Source organism: Erinaceus europaeus, chromosome 15 (genome assembly GCF_950295315.1).
Source record: "Erinaceus europaeus chromosome 15, mEriEur2.1, whole genome shotgun sequence".
Taxonomy (NCBI): domain Eukaryota; kingdom Metazoa; phylum Chordata; class Mammalia; order Eulipotyphla; family Erinaceidae; genus Erinaceus; species Erinaceus europaeus.
This window is the reverse complement of record NC_080176.1, coordinates 62,955,748-62,983,375: the sequence shown is the minus strand read 5'-3', so window position 1 is coordinate 62,983,375 and position 27,628 is coordinate 62,955,748. Positions and strand designations below refer to the sequence as shown.

Genomic DNA, 27,628 nt, shown 5'->3' with positions numbered 1-27,628 from the left:
CCTCTTCCTCCTTCCCCTGCTCCTCCTGTCGCTCCTTCTCATTCTCCTCCTCCTCCTCCAGACATCCCTTTCCCATGGCTCCTTGGCCGCCTGGTGGCACAGCCCTTCCAATCCCTCTAAATGCAGACTTTCGAAAATTCCAGGGAAGTGGTTGGAATCATCAGACCTTTTCCCCCAGATTCAATAGATTTTGTGGAAGGGGAAGAGGAGAGATGGAAAGCCTTGCCAGGTTCAAGTTTCAGCTTCACTTCCTCCCCCACCCTCCTCAGTTAAGTCCTCTGAGGAAGGGATTAGGGGGTTCTGGGGAAAGAAGACTGGGGTGCCACCCTCTTCTTCCCCAGGGCCCAACCTGGGCTGAAAGAAGAAAGAGACCCACCCTTCCCAGAAAGACTGTGCACAGTCTGAGCTCTTTGTCAGAGCTTGGGATTTGATGCTCTTTTCCAAGTTCTCCCAAGGACCAGGCAGGGGCAGCCCACCTACCCGCTTCTCACCCCTAGGGGTTAGTGAGGGACTGAGGTTCAGGGTGCTGGGTCAGTGAGTCCTGTACTCCATAGAAGTCACCAGGTGGGGGTGGGGGGCACAGTGCAAGAGTCCTGAGATCTCCAACTTGGGATTCAGTGCATGCTGAAACTATTCACTGTAATGATCGCTAGGACAGCTACTTAAGGAGCACTTGGGTGGCTAGAGACTGCCTGTTGTGTCAGTGCTAGGAGCCAGGAGACAGAATATTCTGAGACCATTATGTCCCAGGCACTGTGCACAGAGCCTTTCCCTCCTCTGATTCACAGACCTGACAGCTATGGATCTCTAGCCTCACTTTGCAGATGAGGAAGCTGAGGGTCCGAAAACTCAAGTAAGCTGCCGCTGGTATATGCAAAGCTAGGATGCCATGAGTCACTTAGCATCTTACACTTGGGGAGTCTCCCTGGTATAATTACAGGACAGCACAATGCAGTGTGTTACACACAGTGTGAACATCTTTGACCCTCTATGTCTTTGCATTCAATCAGCCATTGACTTGACAGCTACTGCATTGCCTAGTGCATGCTTCTGGGCACCTTGAACTTTGTGCTTTTTAAAAAATATTTATTCTAGTATTGGATAGAGACAGAGAAATCAAGAGGAAAGGTGGAGGTAGAAAGGGAGAGAGATAGGCACCTATAGCACTGCACAGCTCATGAAGCTTTCCCCTCTAGGTGGGGACCTGGGGCTTGAACCCGGGCACTTTGAACTTTGTAAGTGAAGTCCCACCTGGTCCCTCTGTCAGGGGCCAAAGTACTAATACAATAGTAATACTAGCCATGATAGTAACAGTACATGTTTCATTTGAGTGAAGGAAAAAGAGGCTGTGTGGGAAGGTGCTTCTTAAGGGTTGCTATGATGCAGAAGTGGCAGGAAGCCTGGGTGACAAAGAGCACCGGGAAATCAGAGTGAAGATTTCCCTCAGCTCACTCGGATTCTGTGGAGTGCTCACAGTGTCCTGGACGTTGCTTTGGCACCTGCTGTTTGGATTCCTGGTGGATGATGAGTCTTTTGTTTGGATACTTCCCAATCAGTGATGATTCTTGTCCCCTGCAGTCTGTAAGACAGGCAACCCCTCTGTGGGGGCGGTACCAGCAGGCTGAGCCCTGCCCCTGTGCCGCTCCAGATGCAGTGGTCAAGATGGCAGATAGCACTTCTTCCCTCATGGGACAGGGGCTCCCCATTCTATGATCGGAGAGGTTTGTCCAGGGTGGGAGAACATGGTAGAAAATCCTTCTTAGAGTCAGGTCTGTTGGCCATCCAAAGTTCTCAGAGCAGCTCCTCTCAATATGTCAGGAGTTTGGGGGGCCTTCAATGAACAGACCAGGCTTTTTCAGGCATGAGGCTAGAAGATCCTGAGTTCATTCCTTGGCACCACCATAAACCAGAGCTAAGCAGTCTCTTTCTCTCTCTACATCTTTCTCTCTGTGTCATTAAACTTTAAAAAAATTAATTAAAAAGAAGAAGAGTCCATGCCCTGTCCACGTGCATCTCTGTGTCCAATGGCATTTACATCCTCCTGTCCATCTCAGTTTTAGCTGACCTGATTCATTTGTCCTCATAAAAGGTGTCACATGGATCTCTGAGACAGTACAGGCATAAATATTCCGGAACATTTGGCCTGTTAACTTCTCCTTCCATCTTGCATGGTATAATAGGTGTAAGATAACTACCTTGAAAATGAACTATCGCTTTAGTGCAGAAGGTGAACAGATAAATCTAAGCCCTGCCGAGTGATGCTCTGGGGACTTCCCAATTTCGAGCTGACACCAACTCTTCCAAGGAGGACAAGTCCTCCTTTCTTCTTCTTCTACCTTTCTCTCTGCAGGGTTTGAGATTCCATAGCTGGGGCCAGCAGAAAGGCATTCTCTTCCGCCCCATTATGGAGATAGTCAGTTTGATAAGAGGGCCACTGCCCCGTGTGCCTTGTGATGACACAGGTAGAGAATTGCATGGGACTGTGTGTTTGTTCACCCGTGTCAGCCTGGCAGCCTCCAGATTGGGCCGGGGAGAGAGCTGTTCAGTTTATTTTCCTTTGGCTGGAAGCTGGGGAGATGAATAGAGGGAGGGGATCTGGGGCTGACAGATTGTTGCCAAGAGCAATTTGGAGTCTCCTTCATATTAGTCAGAGATTGTGTTTTTCCTTTCTGAAGCCTGACCGCCTCATATAACTTCCCCAGAGAATTTTTATTTCTGTGTGTGTGTGTGTGTGTGTGTGTGTGTGTGTGTGTGTGTGTATACACTTGCTAATTTTCCTTTGATTTTTAACTTGTTGGACTTCTCATAACTTAACCAAAAAATTAAAATAATTAAATTAAATTAAACAGCCAGCCAGGAAAGTGTGGTGATAGATCAGGCCCTGATAGCATGCACTGTTAGTGTCATTACTTAATAAATTTGAGAGGGAGTTGGGTGGTAGCACAGCGGATTAAGTGCATGTGACGCGAAATGCAAGGATTGGCTTAAGGATCCCAGTTTGAAGCCCTAGTTTCCCACCTGCAGGGGAGTCACTTCATAGGTGGTGAAGCAGGTTTGCAGGTGTCTATCTTTCTCTCCCCCTCTCTGTCTTCCCCTCCTCTCTCCATTTCTGTCTGTCCTATCTAACAACGACGACATCAGTAATAACAACAACAATAAAAGACAACAAGAACAACAAAAGGGGAAAGCAAATAAATATTAAAAATAAATAAATAAATTCAAGTAGCGGTGGACACCATGGTGCTGTGGTATGGTGAGATAAGCAATTCCTTTGAAGGGAGAGTTTCAGATGTGCAGAGTGACTGAACTTTCTGCTCCTCTGAGGACAGTATTGGAAAGAGGAAGGCCTGCTCTCTGCCATCACATTCCCCTTTATTCCTGTTTTGGAAGGCTCCCTCCATGAGGCCCTAGCTTGGAAGGGGCCAGCTGGAATGAGCCCCTCTCATCCCTCCCTCACTCTTGGGGCTTCCCCACCACTCGGGAGACCATCTAGAGATGTGGAAGTTTCCCCTACGTGGCCTGGCTCGTATCTGCAGGGAGTGCCATGGGTGTGGAGGAGGAAAACTTACAGGACTCATAGAACATGGGTGTTTTTTTTTTTTGGTTTATATTTATTTATTTATTCCCTTTTATTGCCCTTGTTGTTTCATTGTTGTAGTTATTATTGATGTCATTGTTGGATAGGGCAGAGAGAAATAGAGAGAGGAGGGGAAGACAGAGAAGAGAGAAAGATAGACACCTGCAGACCTGCTTCACCGCTTGTGAAGTGACTCCCCTGCAGGTGGGGAGCCAGGGGCTCGAACTGGGATCCTTACGCCAGTCCTTGCGCTTTGCGCCACATGCGCTTAACCCGCTGTGCTACCGCCCGACTCCCAGAACATGGGTGTTCTACGAGTGAGTCTGTCCACTGAACACATTCAGTGGGGCAAGGCTGCAACTCCAAGCTGGAGAAAAAAAATACCTAATGGTGTGTATGTGTGTGTGTGTGTGTGTGTACGTGCTTTCAAATTAGATACAAACCAAAAACAAATGTGCACATGACCCTTTTAAGTGATTTCATAGAACCAGACAGGGTCTTCAGGAAAAATCTGTCTTGTTCTCCCTCTCCCTCTCCCTCTCCCTCTCCCTCTCCCTCTCCCTCTCCCTCTCCCTCTCCCTCTCCCTCTCCCTCTCCCTCTCCCTCTCCCTCTCCCTCTCCCTCTCCCTCTCCCTCTCATACACACACACACACACACACACACACACACACACACGCACGCACGCACGCACGCACGCACGCACGCACGCCTTGCTTTTCTGGCCATGGATTCTGGCTGACATGAAGTTATTCCTGGAAATGACAGGTCAGCCTATTGGTCTTGGTAAAGGCCACCACAGAGTTGACCAAGCCCAGTGTCTGCCAGACACCTGCCTTCCCTTAAGTCCTCAGGAGCCCAGTAGAATTGGCCTCTGATAATCAAAACCGCTAGGAACTAAAAGTCACAGGGACTTTTATTTTTGAAGGTCACTGTTTTTATTTTATGATTTCATTGTGTTCAAAACACCAGAGCAGTGCTCTGCCTCCTCATACATAGCTCAGGATCAAACCCAGGCCTCGCTTATTAAGGCCTGTGCTTTACTGCTTAACCACCTCCCTGGTCCCATTGAGAACTCGTCTCTCTTTCTAAAAACACAACAACTTTGTTGAGGTGTAACTCACATCATGCACAATTCACCCACTTAAGCTTTTTATTATCTTAAGTGATTCTTTAAACTATATTTACAAAGTTGTGCAGCCACTGCCAAATTGGTTTTAAATGATGCTCATCACATAAAGGAGAAGACTGGGGGCGGTGGCGAGGAGAGCGTGATGGTTCTGCAAAAAGACTTCATGCTTGATGCTCCGGGGACCCAGGTTCAATCCTCAGCTCTACCATAAGCCAGAGAACCGCTTGAGTGAAGCTCTTTGACAAATTTACTCTGAGCCCTCTAGCTAGTACTTCTTCCACTGGTTCCTGGATCCAACTACAGGTTTCAATCACCTTCCCACTTTTTAAAAGATTACAGGTTCTGTATCTTCACCTCCAACACCAAGGAATAATCAGCAGAGGCTCAGAGGAGACCAGTCTGCTAAAAGGGGGCCATGAAATTTGAGAACACAGGCTGAGCTTCTGTTATGACCCAGAGTTTCCAGACTCAGAATGAAGACTCAGATTAGACTGGTGGTCTCCAAGGGGGTTCACCAAGCTGACGTGGCAAAAAATATATATCCGTACAGCAGGTTTCCACCTCCGAAAATTGAGAGCCCTTGAGTATGTGGCTTCTGAAATTAAATTTCAGAACTTCTTGGGCTCAGGAGACAGTGGTCCCCACTTCTTGGAGGAGAATTTAGTTGGAATCAAGCGAAGCCGCCTCACCATGAAGTCTTCTTCTTCCAGACCTGACTGGCCTGGCACCCTGTGTATGACCGTGTAATGGCAGGACTTGGCCAGGCAACAACTCTTCCTTGTCTCAAACCCCTAGGTGACTGGCCTCCCCCATATCCCCTGAGCTTACCTCCCCTTCTGTTTCTGTTTCTCACAGTATCTCAGATCATCATCTATCCATCCACCTTTTCATCCATCCATCCATTCACCCATCCATCCATTCACCCATCCATCCACTCACCCATCCATCCACTCACCCATCCATCCATTCACCCATCCATCCATTCACCCATCCATTCACCCATCCACCCATTATCCAACTAACCAGTATCCCAAATATCTCCTGTAGGTGATAAATCAACTTAAGATTCATTTCTAGCCTCAAATAATATACCAACATTCAATCGATCGATTGTTTTTACAAGCCAATTTTTATTTGTGATTAATAGTGATCTACAAGACTAAGATTCTAGCAGCCACCACCAAAGTTCTGTGCCCCCCACCCTTTCAACCATAACCACCATAGTTCTTCCAAAGTCTTAGAGGCAGTTTGTTTACTTCTGGTTTTTGATTTTTGTTTGTTTGCTTTTGCAAGCCTATGTGCTTCAGTTCTTTGGATTCCACATATGAATGAAACCATCTGGTAGCTGTCTTTCACTTCTTGACTTACTTGGCTAAGCATAGTCATCTCCATCCATTTTGCCCTTAACAACACAGTGATTGATTTTTGCTGAACCAGGACTTCTCATATGTGCAGTCTCACTGCTTTGGGGCCCCCTTTTCATTCATTCATTCAGATAGAGCAATCGAGAAAGAGAGGAAGAGACATCATAGCACTGGAGCTTCGCCCAACACCAGAGCACCTCCCATGTGATGTCAGGATTTGAACCTGGGCTGCAGACATGGCTAGGCACACACCCTACCTGGGGAGCCACCACTCTTATTCATGTAGCACATTTTAACCTAAAAGGCAGCCAGAGGCTAAGGTCACAGGAGCCATTTCAGGGTTCTTGGGTTTGAAAGAAGGGGACTTTAGAGAGGCCTGTGTTTGTGCAGTGTTGGTAGCCTGACTCCAGCTCCCTAGATCCCTGTTTTGCAAATTCAGCTCCTCTCCTCCCCTAACCAAGGGCTCTACCCCTAGCAGGCATCTCAAAAAAGGCTTCTGTCATCCTGGCCTCCAGCGCCCTCCTCCCTAGCTCCCACCTGCAGCAGCTTTATCCGAGATCTGAGCTCCATGCTCAGCCCTTGGCTCCCACCCCATAAGCCTGACTGGACAATTCATAGGGCAGCTGTGCTGAAATAATCACCATTTATTAAAGCTGCTGGGGGGAGGGGAAGGGCGGGCGGAGGAGGGCAGGAAGGGTCGCGTTTCTGCCTGCCCAGGAGAGAGGCCAGGTGAGGCCTGCGAAAGCACACCTGACATTAGAGCCCTGCTTTGGGGGTGCTCGTGGAGGTGGCTTTCTTCTTTTCTTTTTTCTAATGAAGGAAGAACCTTGAAGGTTCATTTGAATAGGGATTAATGTCTCTGTGGCCTGGACCTGCAGAGAAGGAGAAATTTGAGAAGGGTAGCAGTTGCAAGAAGAGGAAACAGGCTTGATCTGCCCCCCACAGATCTGAGGGGCCTCCTGAGCTGGCAGCTTGGAAGGGATATGTTTGGGGAGTTCTCTGAGTATTGCTAGTTTTCTTTAGACCCTGTGTGTGTGTGTGTGTGTGTGTGTGTGTGTGTGTGTGTGTGTGTGTGTGTGTGTGTGAATGACATGTATGGTGAGTGTATGTGGATACAGTGTGTGTCCTCGGGAAACTGCCCCTAAGATCACAGGTGACCAGGACACTGGGGCACTCTGAAGTAGGTTTAGGTGTATATTAGCCTCTAGGTTTTCATCACTGCCTTTAAGCCATTTGAGGGAGTCGGGAGGGAGGAGTAAGACAGACATTTATGGCAACCTTTTTTTTTCCTGGTACCTGCACAGTATTCTCTAGCTACTCAGATTTCTCCACCCTTAAGGCCTGCCCTTCTAGGAGTCCTCTGTGTTCCAAGATCACCCCACCCAAGCTCCTACCACCCCTTCAAAATTCTCACTTCATATCTTCTGTCTGCTGACTCAAACCAGTTATTACAAGAAAAGCAGTTCTTTTTTTTTTTTTTTTTTTTTAGTGAGAGGGAGAGACAGAGCAAGAACAGGCAGAGAATAAGACCTGTAGCACTGCTTCACTGCTTGTGAAACTTCCCCCTACAGCTTGGGGACTGAGGGCTTGAAGTTGGGTCCTTATGCAGGGTAGCATGTGCACTCTACCTTGTGTGCCTCAGCCTGGCCCAAAAAGGCCGTTCTTTAAGGTAAGAAGACACGGCTACAAAGTTCAGTGGCCCCAGCCTTTAGGAGTTGTCAAAAGGGGAAACTATTTCTTGGGCGGTGTAGTGGCTAGAGCATTGGATTTAAAAGCACGAGGTCAGGTGTATTGCACCAAAGTAAGACTCGGGGGTGGGGGGAGGGTTCAGGTCCTGGAACATGATGGCAGAGGAGGACCTAGTGCAGGTTGAATTGTTATGTAGAAATGTTATACATGTACAAACTATTGTATTTTACTATTGGCTATAAAGTATTAATCCCCCAATAAAGAAATCTTTTTAAAAAAAGAAAGAAAGAGAGAAAAAGCATGAGGTCCTGAATTTAATCCTTGGCATTACATGTGCCAGAGCGATGCTCTGCTACCTCTCCACCCCCTACCCCCCACATAAGTGAATAAATCTTTTTCCTTCCTTTTTTAATTTTTAAAAAATATTTATTTATTTATTCCCTTTTTGTTGCTCTTGTTTTATTGTTGTAGTTGTTGTTATTGATGTTGTCATTGTTGGATAGGACAGAGAGAAATGGAGAGAGGAGGGGAAGACAGAGGGGGAGAGAAAGATAGACACCTGCAGACCTGCTTCACCACCTGTAAAGCGACTTCCCTGCAGGTGGGGAGCCAGGGGCTTGAACCGGATCCTTAAGCAGGTTTTTGTGCTTTGTGCCAGCTGTGCTTAACCAGCTGTGCTACCGCCAGATTCCCTTCTTCCTTTTTTTTTTTTTTTTAAAGAAGTGGTGGTTTCCAGTGATGGAAGTTGAAGCATGAGGATGAAGCAAACCAAAGGACTCTGGACCGACCCTGGGGCTGTTCGTGCAGGAAGGGAACCTCCTAGAACCAGTTTCACCACAAGCAGTGGGGCCTGCTGGGGAATTGTGTGTAGAGAATGCGCTGTAGGCAGTGGAGAGCACTGGAGGAGTGCTGTTGGTTGGGGTTCATTGCAAAGAGAGCCCGGGCCTCCAGGCAGATGAGCTGTGTCCAGATTAGAGCTCCTGGCTTGCAGGAAGGATTTCCCACACTCTAGACCAGCAGGTTGACCTTTGGTGGCACAGGCAGTGCCCAGGCCCCGGGGTGGTGGGGAGAGTGGAGTGAAAGCAAAGATGGCGCCTGCATGGGCTTCTGGAGGATGAGACCCCTGGGCTAGGCTGCCAGCCCTTGTGCACATCCAGCTTTAGGGTTCCAACTCCACTGCTTCTTCTTCCCTGCCTCCCACTTTTGGGGTGTGTCCCTGCCCTCCCTCTCCCCTGCGGTGCACCCTCTGAGTGAACCTGGCCGCTGGCTATTGGAAGCCTTTTCAATAACACAGTGGTGAACTCTCCACACACCCAGGGGCTGAGCCTCAGCCAGGCCAGGCCCCTGCTGGGATGAAAGGCTGTCCAAGTGGGGCCACTTTGCCAGATGGGGTCCTCAGCAGAGGCTCTTGGTGCCTGGAGGCAGCAAGGAAAACAACAGTCCCTACTGTGTGCCAGGCTCCGTGCTGGCCTACAAAGGGTGTGGACACAGAAGTCTGTCTTCTGTGGGGCTGTTTGTCACCCAGTTAAAGCCAGAACTTGACAAGGAAGCTGCATTTCAGAGACATGGGCTCCACTGAGCTGAGCATTCTAAAAAGATGGCGCAGTGAGACAGAGCAGGGGGGATGAGGGGCAGGGAGAGCTGGCTTCCAGAGGCTTGTGGAGATGCCCTGAGCTGGACTAAAGGCTTAGAAATATGATCTTTCCTTTTAAGCTGTGACCTCTAGATTCAGGGTAGATTTCATGTTCCAGCTCTGTGGCCTTGGCCAGTTATTTAATTTCTTGCTGCTGTGGTTTCTCTGTCTGTGAAATGGGGAGCATGCAGTGGCACACCTGGTAGAGAGCACATGTACAAGGACCCAGGTTCAAGTCCCCATTTCCCACCTGTGGGAGGGGGGAAGCTTCACTAGTGGTGAAGTAGGGCTACAGGTGTCTCTCTGTTTATCTCCTCTTTCCCTGTCATTTTCTCTTATCCCGTCCAATAAAGAAATTATTTTGAAAAGGAAATGATGGCTTCCAGGAACAATGGATTTGTCATGCAGACACTGAGCCTCGGCAATACTCTGGTGAAAAAAAGTTGGGGGTGGGCAAACGCTTTGGGGTTGCAGTAGAGATCACATGAGATCCCTGTACACAGTCTGTAGCTGTAGGCTTTTGTATGATGTGGACAGGACTTTCGCTGGGCTATGCACCGCTTTCTTTGTCCTTTTGTCATTATTGTTGTCACAAAGTGGGGCTTCACGTTGATGTTCAGAGAGAAAGACAGACACAGCCAGAGGGTGAGAACTGAAGCCCCCCACTTCAGCCCCCATTCCACCCCCGCCCCAGTGTGGCAGGGACTGGTTTTCACACATGATACAGCAGTCAGGTGAGCTATCTCCAAGTCTCTTCCTCTGTTCTTGCATCAACATTGAAGATTCTTTTTTCTTAATTTCTTTATTGGGGAACTAATGTTTTACATTCAGCAGTAAATACAGTAATTTGTACATGCATAACATTTCTAAGTTTTCCATATAACTATACAACCCCCACTAGGTCCTCTGTCATCCTTCTTGGTCCTGTATTCTCCTCCCAGCCACCCCAGAGTCTTTTACTTTGGTGCAGTATGCCAATTCCAGTTCAGGTTCTACTTGTGTTTTCTCTTCTGATCTTGTTTTTCAACTTCTGCGTGAGAATGAGATCATCCCATATTCATCCTTCTGTTTCTGACTTATTAACACTGAAGATTCTCTCTTTTCCTCCCCATATATTTTTAAATGTTTATTTTAGTTTTAATTTAACTTATTTATTATTGGATAGAGACAGAGAAATTGAGAGGGAGAGAGACAGAGAGACACCTGCAGCCCTACTTCACTACTCCTGAAGCTTCCCCCCTACAGGTGGGGACCAGGGGCTTGAACCTGGGTCCCTGGACAACCATCCTCTTCTACTTTATTCTGTTAGTTGCACTCTCTCCCATTTCCTTCCTGCTCTGGAGCTGCTGGTGATCACTTTGACTTGTGCCCACAAGAGAGGGTGGCTTTTGACGTCTTTGTTTTCTGGTGTCCTCAAGGCATTAGACCCCTTTGGATTCAAGAGTCAGGGAGGTGGACCAGTGAAATAGCTCATGGGGACCATGAGCTGCTTTTCCATGCATATAAGCTGGGCTCAAACCCAGCCCCCACAGCAATGAAGGAAACATAGGCACCATGTTCTTTTTCCTCCTCCCCTTCCTCTTCCTCCTCCTTTTTTTTTTCCTGTGGTATCCCTCTCTCTCTCTAAAAATAAAATAAAATAAAATAAAATAAAGGCGGGGCCGGGTGATGGTGCACCTGGTTGAGAGCACATGTTACAGTGCACAAGGACCCAGGTTCGAGCCTCTCCCTGGTCCCCACTTGTAGGGGGAAGCTTCATGAGTGGTGAAGCAGGGATGCAGGTGTCTCTCTGTCTCTCTCCCTATCTATCACCCCCTTCGCTCTCAATTTCTGCCTGTCTTTAACCAATACATAAATAAAGATAATAAAAAAATTAATAAAGGATTCATGGGGTCACACTGGGCTTAAGTTTTGCTCTGATGAGAACAGCAAGGATGTCGCACAAAGCACACCAAGGTTGTCTTTGAGTCCCTGGGTGTTGGGTGTGTGTGTTGGCGGGGGGGACAGAGGTAGATTAAAGGTAGGGCTTTCCTGGCATGTTTAATAAGAAACTCCTTAGGCAGGCCTTTTCCAAAACCCCTGCCTTGGCTCTTAGATTGTATCCACTTACCAATGATTACCAGGAACAGTCATCTAAGAGGGTTTTCAGAGTAACTATTAGGCACGAGTTGGCCTAATAGGGGTGAAGGCTGGAGTCAGCAGGAGAGATAATAAAAGGGAGAGAAAGCATCAGTATGTGAGCTTGTTAAATGCCAGACATCCTCTGAAGAGGTCTCCTGTTCTGAAAATGACGTGACACCCAGGGCTGGCCTTGGCTGAATTTGCAGAGCTCCCTGTAACACACACTCTAGGACTGGGATGCTGTCACACCCTTGCTGTCCTTCTGCACACAGGGCCCTTGGGACAGCCTCGTCACACGGACACTGTTATCAGCCCTGGAGTGGCCACATCATCCCAGAGGGGTGGACTGTGCTTCTGGGATCCTGATGGTCTTGTCACCAATGCCACTAAGAAAATGGGAACAGACAGCATCAGGGTGTCAGGAGGGTCTTCTGATTAGGCCCCCTGTCAGCCAGTACCCACCACATTCTGACCTACATGATGCCTTCATGCCGCTTCCAACGGGAGGCAAAGGAGATGACTTTGTCATTTTCAGTAGCTGAGGAATATTACAGTGTGTGTGTGTGTGTGTGTGTGTGTGTGTGTGTGTGTGTGTGTGTGTGTGTGTGACAATTTTCTGTTTTCCTCTTTGCTCCAGTGTTATCATGGGGGCTCAATGCTGGCACTATAAATCCACTGCTCCTGGCAGCCATTTCCCCCATTTTATTAGATAGGACAGAAAGAAATTAAAAGAGATGGGAAGATAGAGAGGGAAAAAGATAAACACCTGCTTTGCTGTTTGTGAAGCATCACCCTCCAGTTGGGGAACAGGGGCTTGTACCCAGATCCTTGTGCGGGTCCATGTGCTTTGTACTATGTGCGCTTAATGCGTATGCCACCACCCAGCCCCCGTACGAAAGTTTTCTTAGCCACTCATCTGTTGTTGGACACCTAGGTTGCTTTCAAGTTTGGGCTGTTACACATTGTGCTCCTATGAATATCGGTGTACATAGATCTCTTTGGATGGGTGTCTTTTTACTTCCTTAGGATATATCCCCAGGAGAGGAGTTGTCGGGCCATAGGGTAGGTCCATTTCTGGCATTCTGAGAATTTTCCAGACTGCTCTCCATAGGGGAAGGAATTGTACTAAGATAAGCCCCCCCCAAAAAAAAAAAAGAAAGAAAGGAAAAGAAGAAGGAGGAGGAGGAGGGGGAAGAGAAGGAGAAGATGGAGAAAGGGTGAATACCAGATGATCTCACTTATAGGCGGCACTTAAGAAACAAGGACAGAGGGAGTCGGGTGGTAGCGCAGCGGGTTAAGCGCATGTGGTGCAAAGCGCAAGGACCGGAGTAAGGATCCCGGTTCGAGCCCCCAGCTCCCCACCTGCAGGGGAGTCACTTCATAGGCGGTGAAGCAGGTCTGCAGGTGTCTATCTTTCTCTACTCCCTCTCTGTCTTCCCCTCCTCTCTCCATTTCTCACTGTCCTGTCTAACAAGACATAGATAACAATAACAATAATAGCTACAACAACAATAAAAACAAGGACAACAAAAGGGGAAATAAATAAATATAAAAAAATTTTAAAAAGAAGGACAGAAAGGGAAAACAAAAAGTAAAACTTGGACTAGATGTTGTGTGTTGGCAGAGAGTGAGAGAGAGAGGGAGAGAGAGAGAAAGTGGTGGGTATAGGGGGGTGTTGTTGGAGGTCCTGGAAAAGGACCCAAGTTGGGGTAAGAGTGTTTTGCAGACACCTACCGTGGGGAGATAAGAGATTGTACTCACGTGTTAACAACTGGACTATGAACTGCTACCCACCCCCCACCTCCAGTATAATAAAAAGGAAGGAAGGAGAGGATGAAGAGAGAGGAAGAAGGGGAGGAAAGAAGAGCAGTTTGCCGTTGGGTGGCAACTTCCCAAGCACAGAGAGTGACCAGAAATTCAGGTCTAGGGGTCTTGGGGTTCAAGACTGAGTGTCTGCTAGAAAGCTACACCCCCCTTCCGCACTGGGGAAACAGTCTTCCGGGATGCTTCCTCTCTCTCTTTCATATTTTATTTATTATTTAATAGAGACATTGAGTGGGAAGGGGATGGTAGAAGGGAAAGAGAAGGAGAGATGCCTGAAGCACTGCTTCGCTGCTCATGAAGCTTCTCCCTGCGGGTGGGGACCAAGGGCTCAAACCTGGGTCCTTGAGTATTGTAGCATGTGTGCTCTAACAGGTGCACCACCACCTGGCCTCACTGGGTTGCTTTCTAATCCAGATTCGGGACTGGATGGGCGTGGGGATCCAGAACAAGACTCAGAAGTGGGAGCCCTTCCTCAGCTCCCTGGTGGGAGGCACCTACGCATTGGGACTCCTGGGGCCTGACTCTCAACAGGTCCACACCCCACCTGGGCTGCTTAGAAACTCCAGGCCCTTCCCCTGGGAGGGGGACTCTCGCTGCCTTCTGAGCTGAGGAAAGCCATGGGTGCTTCAAGTTCATTTAATTTCATGTGAGAATTTCATGTGTGGGAGAGAAAGAGAGGCAGGGAGGGAGAAGGAGAGACCTGAGCACATGCAGTGCCATGGTCAAACCAGGAGCCTCAGGCATGCAAGTCCCGTGTGCTAGTAGCTGATCTATTGCCCTAGCCATTTGAGCTATAATTCTTAACTTGGTTTTCAGACCTCACAGCTCCCACACATTGCCAGGCCCCTGAACCCCAGGGAGTGGCCTTCTTTTCTCTGTAGCCTCTGTCCCCTGCTATGACCTTGGTGTTTCTCCAGCAAGCCAAGGGCCTTGACCTGTAGCCTCCTCCATCTATTGCTCTTACTGGGGCAGGGGTGACAGGGAAAGAGAGTGATGAGTGACAGCGAGGAAAAATCTCGCTCTAATATTATCCCATTTCCCTTCCTTCTCTGTTTTCTCACTCACCTCTGCTCCTCAAGGAATGGAAGCCATGGCTGGCTAAGACACAGTAGACAAACACCAAAGCAAGTGCCACGCTCGCTGTACCCCAGGAGGATTCCAGGCCTCTCAGCATTTATTTTTCCCAACCTGAATCCCTAAGGCCCTGCACCAATCTGTCCTGAAAACCCTGGTAGCCCCACACAGTTAGGACACCTGGAGCTAGGCCTGACAGCCAGACTGCAGGGACAGACTGATAGACGGTCTCTCCAACTCCTATGTAGCTCATCTGTAGTATCCATGAATCATGGGCTGCACAAACATGTTGCAGTGAAAGCCTCTGAAAAGGTGGTTGGCTCATGACAAGATGTCCCGATTTTCTCTTCTCTTCTCTTCTTTCCTTTTTAATTGCCACCAGAGTTATTGCTGGGGTTTATTGGCGGATTCTTCAGCATTAGGATTCCACCACTCCTGGCAGTCATTTTTTTGTTTGATTTGTTAATGACAGAGAAAAGTTGGGAGGGGAGGGGGAGATAGATATCTAGAGAGAGATACCTGCAGACCTACTTCGCCACTCAGGAAGCATCCCCTCCTGCAGGTGGGTGTGGAGGCTCAAACCCCAGTCCTCCTGCATGGTATTGTGTGAGTTCAGCCAGGTACACCACCACCCAGCCCCAAATGCTCCAATTTTCCAAGGAGAGAGGGTTGCTTTTTGTTTAGTTCCCAAGACCACACTGCATTTTAGCCCACAGTTGGCTTCTGGGGAAGGTAGGGCTGTCTCTTGAGTAGTTCACTGGAGAGATCTACCCCACCCCCCAGGCTTGCCCAAGGGGCTCGGCCAGGCAGACACATCGCTGGCTTTGCTGGGCTTTTCACTGGGCCTGGGAAGTTCAGTGTTAGTAGAGAAGGTCACCATACCCCACAGGAAGTGATACCAATTACAGGGATCCGTTGGCCTGGAGACTGGGGAGCTGGTACTCAGCCTGTGATCCCAGTTCTTGAGGTTAATGTGACAACTGAAATGACTCCTCACAGACAGCTTTGCCTTAATTGGCATTCTGCAGGGCTGGCTGAGCCCTGCAGGAAAGAAGCCATCTCCCTGTCCCCAGGCTATGACACTTCCTGTCCCTCAGGAACCAGGAGCTGAGCATTAGACAGACAACACAAGAGAAACAACTCTTCTTGCTAATAGAGACCATGATGTGTCTGTGTTTATGCTTTCCAAATTAACTAGTTGAAACATTCATAGTCACTCTAAGGAGAACTGTGATTTTTTTCCAAATATTTATTTATATATTTATATATTTATGTATATATTTGAGAGAGAATAAAAGTAGAGAAGGGCCAGGTGGTGGCGCACTTGGTAGAGCACACATGTTACAGTGCGCAAGGACCTGGGTTCAAGCATACACTCCCCACCTGCAGGGGAAAAGCTTCACAAACAGTGAAGCAGTGCTGCAGGTGTCTGTCTCTCGCCCTCTCTATCTTCTCCTTCCCTCTCAATCTCTCTCTGTATAGCCAAAAATAAAATGTTTTCTTCAAGATAGAGAGACTAGAGCATTGCTTACCTGTGGCACAAGGCAATGCACAGGGAACTGAACCTGTGGCCTGGGGCCTCAGATGTGCCAGTTTTGTGCTCTAATCTGATGTCCCAGGAGAACTCTGTTTTAAGAAGTATTTTGCAGCACTTGTTTCTCATCTATATCCTGAACTCCAAAATTAACCCAGGGTGCTAGTGTAGGAATTGGACTGCGTCCTTGTAATCACGTTTTTTCCAAGGCTGGGGGCTCTGGGCTGCTAACTCAGGAGGAGAGTTTCATGTGAGTGCATTATTTTGGAGTGCCCAGTGGGTAAGTGCAGGAGTCTGTGGCAGAGGGGAAGGGGTGTGCCCAAGAGAAGGTATCATACATGATGCAACCCCACAGTTCCAGCAACCCTCTCCCCCCCTACCTTCTGGAGCTGGGTTGACCCCTCAGAATTGTCATGCTCTTGTGGAACCCTGGATGCCTCGGGTTCTCACTGACTGAGGGAGTCCCTGGAGTCCCTGGAGTCCCTTTGGTCCAGGTGGCCGTGTGGCCCAGGCAGTCCTGACAAGGCTGACCTGAGCTGAGGGCTGAACAGCTAGTACATGTCGGACAACTGAAGCCACCAGCCCTTGGAGGAGGGGAGCCTGAAGGCTGGGCTGGACTCCCTACAGTCTGCACAGAATGCCTCCTTCTTAGTCAGCATTCAATCTGCTGTAGACCAGAAGTGCTGTCTCTACTGCCTCCTCCCTATGGTTCATATATGTTACCGCAAAGCCATCAGTGCTTCCTGTCGAGGTTCAGTCACAGGCGGCAGACTTGCTGGAGCTCCCTATGTTTGGGGACCAGTCTCCCCACCCTCAGGGCTGCCAGGAGGATGTTGTAATGCAGAATGTCAGCCCCTCTGGACAGAGTCCCAGGTTCAGGACCTCTAGCTGTTAGGGTCTGTGTCCCTCCCTGCAGGAAGTGAGGGGCAGAAAAAGGGCTATTCCAACTTTTTTGGGGGGTGAGGGGATTAAACTGAGGATTTCATAAAATGTTCCCTTCTGATCTGTTCATTTATACATTCATTCATTCATTCATCCATTCATTCATATGCATCTACAGTAAAGCCAGTATGAACACAGAGGGTGTGGGCACCCTGGACCGAGTGGTGGGATGCACTATGGGAGCAGTTTGGGAAGTAGTTTGATGGGAGTCCTGGGCTGTGAGAACTCCCCATTCTGGAGTCTACTCCCCCCCCCACCAGGAAAGTCCCACTCATTGCCATAAGCCTGTATTCACATGTGGGCAGGACAAAACTTGGCATCTCTGCTCCAGCAGCTATGTGCCTGCAAGCTGGACACACACTGACTGCAACCAGAGAGAGAGAGAGAGAGAGAAACCAAACAAACAAATAAACTAACAAAAATGTACCAGGTGTGACAGTTAACTCAACATGTGGGAGCTAAGCAGTAATGAGAAGACCCTGTTCCCTTGGGTCTCTTGGCTAGATGAGGAGAGGAGGTGAGCTCAGGGAAGGAATGTGTGGAATGTGGCTCTTCCAAGAAAGTGGCCTGGCAATGGGATGAGAGTGCCTGCTGGCTGGGCTTGTGGTCCTGTTCTCGCTCCTTTCTCACCTGGTAGGAACAATTCATCACTTTTCTAGCTTAGGATGATGGGGAGGGACAGGGATATGGTCCAGCAAAGAGAATGCATGCCTTGAATATGTGAGGCCCAGGGTTGAACCCCCCACACATGCCACCTATGAAGGAGCAGTGTTCTGCTCTCACTCTCTCATTAAAATACATTTATAAATATTTTATTCATTTATTGCATAGAGACAGAGAGAAATCAAGAGGGAAAGGGAGAGAGATACCTTCAGCACTGCTTCATCTCTTGTGAAGCTTTCCCTCACAGGTGGGGACCCGGAGCTCCAACCCAGGTCCTTGCACATGGTAATGTGTGTACTCATCTGGGTGCACCACTGCCTGGCCCCAAAATAAATTATTAAAAACAAATGAAGGAAAAGAAGATCAAGAATAAATGTTCTTTATCTCTTTGATCAGAGTAGAAGCAAGCAATGGTAGAAAATGCTCTCTATAATGCTCCCTTCAGAGTAGGAACATGCTAGAATGCAGAGTCTCAGGTTCTACCCTAACTCACAAACTCAAGGGCAGAACCCAGCAATTCATGATTTAAGAAGCCTCTATGTGAGATATCAGATTTATGACAGGTTTTGAAAGACTGACTTGACAGAACTGGATCAGTTGTTTCATTTTGTTTTGTGTGTTTGTATTGGCTGTTGTTATAAAGTAATACATTTGTTATAAAAATTTTGAAAAAAGTCAGAAAATCACAATGACTATTAAAGCATAGAAATTCTACCATTCAGAAATAACTACAGCCCTGTTAATATATTGGTATATGTTGCTGCAAAAGTTTTTAAATTTTTATTTATTTATGCATTGTGGAGACCAGGCTCGAACCTGGGTCAGCATATGGCAAAGCAATTCAGTATCTGCCTGGGCCGTTTCTCCAGACCTGGGGCTGTGTTTTCTTTCCCTCTTTCTTTCCCAGCCCTCTGCACAGCCTGTGACCTGCTAAGGGCTCCCTACTGTGTGTTTGCAAATGAAGAGACACAACCAAAGAGGTGACCTAGTACATGGAAGTATTGGAGCCAGAAGTGGCACAACTCAAGGGTTGCCTTGGTCAAGCAGGAGTTGCCTGGCTCTGTCCATAGCAGGTTCCAGGTAGGGTGTGTGACAAGGGACAAAGAAGGTACTGCCTGGGGACATTGAGGCACCTAGGCTTGAAGGTGGATCTACCAGCATTGGGTGACGGCAGGTATGTGTCAATCCCGCCCAGGTCACAGGGAACATGGCCACACCTCTTTGGAACACCCTGCCCCCATTCCTGCTCTTGTTGGGGCAGGGTTATGGGATGGTAGTGGCCACTCTGTCATGCTGCAGATTGAGATCTGGCACCTGGTGGCCACTATAGGCTGGCACCAGGGTCTCTGTCCTGGGCAGAAATGTGCCAGAGACAAACAAGATGAGGAGTGGGAAAGTCAGGGTCCTCAGGCCAGTGCACTGTGGATGCCTTAGAAGAGCTGGCTTCTCGTGGCTGGCATACACCACAGCTGGGTGTGTGAGCTGCGGGCTTTCCTCACCCATCCCAGCTCTGCCTTGTGTCTCTTCCTCTCCATCTCCCCTCCCCTCTCAGTTTCTCTCTGCCTTTTTTTAATTATAAAAGTTTTTATTTTCATATATTTCATTTTTTAATTTTGCTGACATTTCAACACTAAGAATAAAAGCACCATTTTTCATAAGTATAAATTATTAGAAAATACCAATAGGTCAAAAAAGTTTACTAAGTTATAACCAGAAAGGTTAAAAAAGGAAAGAAAGAAAGAAAGAAAGAAAGAAAGAAGAGAAAAGAAACTGCATTTACAATAAGGCCTGACTGTGCACAAGCACAAGGAGAGATCTATATTAATGTATTTTAATAACTAAATACCTAGGAGAGACTTATTGTTTATGCTGGATTTACATTTCAAAGATGATAGAATGTTATAACTATAAGAAGGTTAGAGTTTAGTTACAAATAATTTCTTATTGCAACTAGAAATATTCTCAAGTAATAGATCAGAACCTACATCTGTTTACACATCTTGCCTGGGATGGGGAGGGCAGTGAGGACACATTAAGTACATGACGGGAGTCCAGTGGTATCGCAGCGGGTTAAGCACGCGTGGTGCAAAGCGCAAGGACTGGCACATAAGGATTCTGGTTTGAGCCCCTGGCTCCCCACCTCAGAGGAGTCGCTTCACAAGTGGTGAAGCAGGTCTGCAGGTGTCTGTCTTTCTCTCCCCCCTCTGTCTTCCCCCCCTCCATTTCTCTCTGTCCTATCCAACAAGACGACATCAATAACAACAATAATAACTACAACAACAATTTAAAAAACAAGGGCAACAAAAAGGGAATAAACAAATAAATATTTTTTAAAAAGTACATGACAATGTTTGGAGTTAGGGTGTGTCTTCATCAATCCAAACTATCAATATTATTATGCTGGACTGTTTAGGAACTTAACTAAGTATGAGAGGTAGCACTCTCTCTGTCTTATCAATAAAGAAAAGTAATAAAGAAAATGGCCTCTGGGAGTGCTGGATTCGTCATGCAGACCTGAGCGCCAGCCATGATCTTGGTGGCACACAGTAGAGAAGCAGTGTGGCCATGTTCCGGGACCAGGTCCAAACCCCCAGTTCCTGTTTACACACGGGGTGGGAGTGGGGCTTCACGGACAGTGAAGTTAGTGCTTCAGGTGTCTTTCTCCTTCTCTGTCTCCCTCTTCACTCTTAATTTCTCTGTGTCCTATCAAATAAAGAAAAAAAAAAAAAAGGCTGCTGGAAGAGGTGGATTTGTCATGCAGGCACCAACCCCAGCAATAACCCTGGTAGCATGGAGTGAAAAAGACGGAGGGAGGGAGAGAGAGAGATGGAAAAAGAGGGAGGAAGAAAATGAGAAAGGAAGAAAGAGGAAAGGGAAAGAAGAAAGAAAAGAAAGAAGAAGAAAAAAAAAAAACCATACCAGGAAAAAAAAAAATACCATACCAGGAAAGACTTCCCAGAAATAGCACCCTGAGGCAAAGAGATAGCTCACTGGGTAAAGTATTTGCCTTACCATGCGTAACCCCAAATTCAGCCCTGGCACTACCTGAAAGATGCTCTGGCACCAAGGGAAGCTCCAGTAATGTGGTATCTTGCCCTTTCAGTCTCTCTTTTTCTCTCTATTTGAGTGAAAATGTGTCCCAGGAGTTTTGGGATAGCATATGCACCAGGGCCTGGCTCCAGAAAAACAAAAAAGAAAGAAATATTTTATCAGCTCCTGGGTTTTGTGCAGGAAGATAATCCCAGGATGGGCACCCAGAGTTGGGCCCTTCACACTTGTGGATCAGCTGTCTGCACGGACACCCCAGGCTGCCTTTCCCTAAAATGCTGATCCTGGCAAGCTCCAGAGAAACCACACAATTACGCAGTCCAAATCTTTTTACACGAAACTAATTCATTTTATAAAGAAAAACTTCAACAACAAGGAGGAAGGAGGGACACTCCTTCCTGCAACCTAGACATGATGCCCACATTCTCTGTCAGACATTTTCACTATTTACTCTACGTCTCTTGGTGTACACACACATAAGGAGCTGTGCCTCTGCAGACATTCTCCCATCACTATCTACAGTGACTTTTTTTTTTTTTACTGGAGAAGCATATATGACTAAAAAAAATTTCAAAGCAGTCTAGAGTGTGAGCCCTGAGTCTCAATCATGTATGTTATACTTATGAGCCAGATCAACATTTTACTATTTTTAGAGTAGGAGAGAGAAGGAGAGGGAGAGGGAGAGAGGGAGAGAGGGAGAGAGAGAGAGAGAGAGACAGAGACAGAGAGAGAGAGAGATCAGTACCCTGTGGCCTTCCTGTGGTGCTGAGTACTGAGCCAAGAGCTTCAGCCAAGGGAGGCTGTCTTCAATCACTGGGCCACCTGCCCAGTCCCAATTTTCAATTAAAAAAAATTATAGGGGGCCAGGTGGTAGTGCAACTGGTTAAACACATGCATTACCATGTGAAAGGACCCATGTTAGAGCCCCTCTTTCCACCTGCAGGGGGTCACTTCAGGAGCAGTGAAGCAGGTCTGCAGGTGTCCTTCTGTCTCCTTCTCCATTTCCCTCTCCTCTCTGAATTTCTCTGTCAAATAAAGAAGAAGAAAAATGTCTGCCAGGAGCAGTGGTAGTGCCAACACTGAGCTCCAGTGATAACTCTGGTGGCAATAAAAAAAATTATAAAAGTGACATGTGCCCATTTCAGAAAGAATGTAAGAAAGAGGGAAAGGAGAAATAATCCCCCCTCCCTTTCCCTTTCCTCCCCTCGCTTCCCCTCCTATAACCTGCCTGAGGAGTGTTATAACTGTAACAACATGCTACTCTAGACATTTTTCTGCAGATTCACATTTTAGTAAATGCAGTAGGATGATTCTGTACAGTTGTGTGAGCAGATCTTCACATGGCATATTTCCACAGAGCAGTCAAATACTTGTCATTTTAATGACTACCGGTCACTTAATGTTTTTTGCAAGAGTTAAGGATACTCAGATTAATACCAGATAATAAAGCCATCGTACATAGCAAATATTATGATAGCAATGAGAAGAATTGCTGACTCTAAGAGAATGTACATCATAATTTCAGGGTCCTATGTTGTTCATTTGTCTTTTTATTAATTTTAAGACCAAACTTGATATATTTCTGTTTCCTTTATTAGTTTTCCTTGACTGACTCTGCCTGCTTCTCCTGTTTGATGTATACAGTCAACACCAAACAACACAGCTTTTACTCTATGGACTCAGATTATTATTATTATTATTGTTATTATTATTATTGTTTCATTTCTGAGACTTTAAAAAAAAAGAAAGAGTAAGGCACTAGGTGGTGGCGCCCAGGTTACCATGTTCAACCCTAGTTGCCACCTGCAGAGAGGAAGCTTCAGAAGCGGTGAAGCAGATCTGAAGGGGTCTCTCTTTTTCTTCCCCTCTCTGTCTTGCCTGCCTCTTTCAGTTTCTCTCTGTCCTATCAAAAAAAATTTTGGAGTGGTTGATTTGCTGTGCAGTAGCCCCAGCAACAGCTCTGGTGGCAAAACAAACAAACAAACAAAAACAGAGAGACCGAAAGTCAAAGAAACCATAGCACTAAAGCCTCCTTTAGTGTGGTGGGGCCGGGCTCAAACCTGTGTCATGCACAGGATGAAGCAGCAGATGTGAGCTATTTCGCTGGCCCATTCAGCCGTTTTTCATGAGGATGTTGATTAGTTGCTCTGCTACCTTCACCTGTAGGTCATCTATAAGGTACCTTTGATTGGTGTGGGGAGCTCTGAAACCCATTTCCCGCAGATACCAAGAGATGACTGTGGAGTTTTAGGAGCTCTGCCAGAGCCAGCTAGACAGCTCACCTGAGAGCACACCTGCCTGCCGTGTGCTCCGCTCAGGGCCTGCCACCCTGTGCTTCTGCAGAGCATGTCCCCTGCACTCCCTTCCTGCCACCCTCCACCCAGGGCTGCTCACATCTGTCCTCCACCTCATCCCAACCCGTCTCCATCTCTTAAGACAATTGAACAGTTGTGATGGGGGGAGCGGAGGGGAAGGGAGAGATGACATTTCGGGTAGCTCCTCTGAAATTTCATATTGACTTTAGAATTGTTTAATTCATTCCTGATCTCACAAATATTTCATCCATTCATTCTGTTCTTTAGAAAGATTGAAACAAGAGCAACTAAGTACTGGTGACATTTCTCCCAGTCTAAATATTCCACTTTATATTCATGTTGGACTTGTATAACTGAATCTGGGCTTGTACCTTGGATCCAGCTCACATCCATAATCACTTCCTGAGCCACTGGCCTCGGAGCTGGGGACACAGACCTAAGTTAGGCATAGTCTTGGCTTGCGGGTGGAGGTGTGTGTGAGAGAGACACACCTAGGTCCCAGTAGTCAGTTTAACCTAGAAACTGACACAGAGGGGGGCCAGGTGGGGGTGCAGGAGGGAAACTTCACAAGCAGTGGAGCAGTGCTGCAGGTGTGTCTTGACGCTCTCCATCTCTATAACCCTCTTCCCTCTCAGTTTCTATCTGTCTTTATCCAATAAAAATATAAATAATAATAATAATAAATGGACAAAAAATACAGAGGAGTCCTCTGTCACCTTGAAGGCAGGGGATTCAGAGGCTTTTAGAAGGCATTTGGTCCCTAGAAATTGGTTTGTTCCTCAGATAGTCCATGTTGTCCTTGGCACTGTTCTAACAGTTATTCTCAGGCCAGCAAAACAGCTCACTAGGACAGTGTACTGCTTTGCCATGTGCACGGCTCTGGTTTAAGGAAGCTTCAGTGCTGTGGTCTCTCATTCCCTCTGCCTCTAGCTAATATATGTCCATGTGTGTACATATGCTCTGGAACCTGAATCAAACCCACATGCATTCTGCTGCCTGCTCCTAGTTCTGTTCACAGCAGCAGTGGAGCAAGCCTCATTTCTCTGCACCCCAACAGTCTCAACGAATGGCTCCCAATATCTATTGGATGCAGCTCCCCCTTACCCCCATTCTCAGAAGACCCCTATCCTGCCCCTTCCCTGGTGTCTGCAGGTGTTGCTTTCAAGGCAGGAAAAAAAAAAATGGCTGTGTGGCTCCTCGGCAGAGGCCCTCTCCCCACTGCCTGGGAGGAAAAGAAAGGCGCACAGAGCCCAGTGTTCTGGGAAGGGCCAAACGTTGAAGCAAATTAAATCTCAGGGGCTCTGACGGGAAAAGGAGTGATTAAGAATCGTAATTAATAATTTGACGCAGACAAGCAGCCTGACAGCAAGGAGCCGCCTAGCACAATTGTTTCCTGGGTTTTGCCTTATTATCAGCCTCATAGCTTAAGCCTTCCTCTGGATGCACTAATTAGGTAATTAGCTCCCCAAAGAGCAGGCCTCTTGAAAACACAGTGCGGGCTGGCTCAGGCGCCAGGCACCAGGCTGGGGGTGGGGGCACGGGGACTTGCAGACTCTCCTGGCCAGGTGAGGGGACAGGTGTACTTTTTGGTGGGATGCATAGACCTCACTGCACTGCATCTGGCTACTTTTTCCATTCAGACTGAGGGATGGAGAGACACCACAGCCCATTTACATCCTCCAGTGTCACAGAGCCTCCCGTGTGGTGCTGGAACTGGAACCTGGCCTCTGTGCCTGGCAAGGCAGGTGCTCCCACCCAATGAGATATCTCTCTGGCCCTGGTGGTGGAATTTGATATTCTCTGGCAAATCCTCAGGCAGGGGGGTTTGTTTTTGTGAAGAGAGGAGGAGGTATTAACCTGGGCATGAAATCAAATCCTGGGGAGCTGTGGGCTGTTGTTGAGACAAAGGTGGGGGGGGGTCCTCAGGAAATAGGTCCTGCCAGCTCTTCTGCAGCTGCTTGCTGGGCAGCGCTGGCCCCGGCCCGCTTGCCCTTTGCTCCCTGGACACCAGAAGAGGAGGCTTCTCTCAGCAGGTGACCCCAGATGCTGACCTTACTTACAAACTACCCCCCCAGCAAAAGGAGGGGACCCTGCCCAGGCAGGATCGCAGCTGTGTGACTTGCCACCTGGCATCCCAAAATGGCGCTGGCAGGCTCTGACCCGAAGGGTACTAGGCCAAGGAGCGGAGTGGTCGGGGCCCTTGCATTGCCACGTGTGCAGCCCCGGCTCAACCCCTGGGTACCACATGAGAATAGAAGAAGCTTTAGCAACAGAAGAAGCTTTGATGCTGTGGTGTCTCTCCTCTGTCTCTGTGTGTGTTTCTGTCTGAATGAGACAGTGGCCATAGATCTCCAGGCTTCTCTTTCCCTGGGTGGAAGCAGAAAGGTGCTGCTGACCTGCAGGAATCTATACAGGGAGCTGTGCTGCCTCAGCACTTTTTCCACTGACTTTCTCTCCCACCCCTTCTCCCTCCTCCCCTTCCTTCTCCTTCCTTTCTCCCCACTACCCCTCCTGACATGCCCTCCCACCACTCCTCTCCGTCCTCCCGTCCTCCCTCTCCCCTCCTCCTTGGCCTCCCCCCCCCTCTCTGGACTCTCCCTCCACCCATGTCTCCAGAGCTCTCTCCCCTCTCCTCCCTCCCTTTCTCCCCTGGCTCTTCAGTAAACTGCATCCTGGTATTTTAAATCTCCAGTTTCCTGGTTCAGCCGAGGCTCTGATTCCAATTATATCACCTTCATCCTCACACACAGTCGATTCCTGGCAGCCTGATGCCTGCGGAGCTAGCTTATGTAACTGTTTCCTTTCCTCCCTTCATTGCCTCTGTGTGTGTGTGTGTGTGTGTGTGTGTGTGTGTGTGTGTGTGTGTGTGTGTGTGTGTGTGTTTGGGGGGGGGCGTTCAGAGAGGTCTCACCCACACTCCAGATGCCTCTTCCCTGTTTCTAAGATCAGGGTAGTTTTTGTTTCAAGATGGCTAGCCCCTGGGTTGAGCCAAATACCCATCTCCAAAGTCTGCTGGGGAATTATCTTTTTGCAAGGTGGGAGGGGTGTTTGTGGTTTTTTTTTTTTTTGGTCAAAGCTTTGTTGACGCGTAATTGTCATCCAAGAATTGGCATACAAGGAAGGGATCCTGTTTAAGGTGTTGGGATTGAAGGCCAGAGAGAGAGCTCAATGGTTAGAGCATCTGCAGCCCCTGGGCACCACATGGAAGGTGCTATGGCAATGGAAGCTTAGGTGCTCTGGTGTCTGTTCCTCTTCCTCTGTCTTTGTGTCTATCTGAATGAGAAAGTGACCCATAGTGGTGAAATTACACATGTATGAGGCTCCAGTTTCATCAAAAAAGTAAAAAAAAAAAAAAAACACAACCTAAAATGTGTATTTTTATAGGGTTGAAAGCATCGTCATGGACTGAAATGACAACATAAAGATTCTCCAAGAGGACTTTCATGTCTGAGGCCCAGAGGTCCCAGGTGCCACCATAAAACAGAGCTGAGCACTGCTCTGGTCTCTTTCTTTCTGTATCTTTCTCTCTGTCTCTCTCATTAAAACAAATAAATATTTAAAAGGGAAGGAAGAAGAGCAGGAGGGTCATAATAATTTGTCTAGGAGACAAACCCACTGCACTCCCCTCAGGTGCCCCAGCCTCTCAGACTTCCCTCTCCCAACTAGAATGCATTTCAACAATGACTTCTCCTCTAGGGATTTTCTCTTTTCATTTGTACCACCTCCTCCCCTTCCTTCCCCCCTCGGGCATCAGAGCAGAGTTACTTCCCCTAGTTTCTCCTGGCACCTGCCAGGTCTCTTCCTGGACTACTGGGGCCAGCACTACCCTTGAGTGAAGTGCTTCTCACGTCTCCATAGCCTGGGGAAGGGTGCTCTGGGTATCCTTCTCATATTAGCAGCAGTTGTAGTCATCATCTGTGGTTCTAGAATATGACCATAGAAAGAACATCCCCTTACACCTCTATTCTCTTACAATTTTGTAAATCAATATTAGAAAGCTAATAGAAAAAAAAAAAGAAGATAAAAGAAATGAGAGAAAGAAAGAAAGAAGAAAAACAAAGTCAGAAGATAAACTCGAGGCCTTCTGTACACAGGATAACATTGAGCTGTTTTATGGACCCAACTTTTTCTTAGTTCTTTTATTTAGTGAGAAGGAAAGAGAGAAATGGAAGGGAAAGAAAAGATACCACAGCACTTCTCCACCATCCATGGAGAGAAATTCTTTTTCATGGTGTTTTTAATTGCTTTTCTGCATAAGAAAGTCAGTGATTGAAACCCAGTTGCTCAGGCATAGCTCTGAATCATATCGTTGTTAGGAGGAAAGATGTCTCTAAAAACCACAATGATTATGGAAGTTAAAACTATGATACTACAACCTGAGGATAGAGATTTTTGTCTTTGATCCTACAAAAAAGAGAGGAGGAGGAGGAGGAGAGGAAAGGAAAGGAAACATTCCAGATGAGTTTCCTAATTCAGTGCCTTTCTAATGAACATTTCAAGTGATCCACAAGACCTGGTGTGGGGCCAGCCTGAAGCAGCCTGTGAGTGTGACAGCTAGATGCCACATTTTAGGATCCTGTGAACCAGTTGTTCAGCACAGTCATCCTTGAAATCAGCTTGGCGGGAGCATGTACACCGTGAAAATCAGCACAGTTCACACACCAGGAGCTTTTCCCCTTCCCTTCCCTCCCCGCCACTCCCCTCCTCTCCTCTC

At 47.6% G+C, this 27,628-nt stretch overlaps 1 protein-coding gene across 3 annotated transcripts in view; it reads left to right on the top strand.

Annotated features, from left to right (window-relative positions):
- ZBTB7C (zinc finger and BTB domain containing 7C) overlaps positions 1-27,628 on the top strand; it is a 384,832-nt gene that overhangs the window by 291,571 nt on the left and 65,633 nt on the right. The window contains exon 1 of one of the 3 annotated variants that reach the window (XM_060173840.1): positions 9,805-9,825. The exons of the other annotated variants lie outside the window; for them this stretch is intronic. The gene's annotated coding sequence lies outside the window, so the exon portion shown is untranslated. Of the gene's footprint in view, positions 1-9,804; positions 9,826-27,628 lie in introns of those variants that run through there. 3 annotated transcript variants of the gene reach the window in all.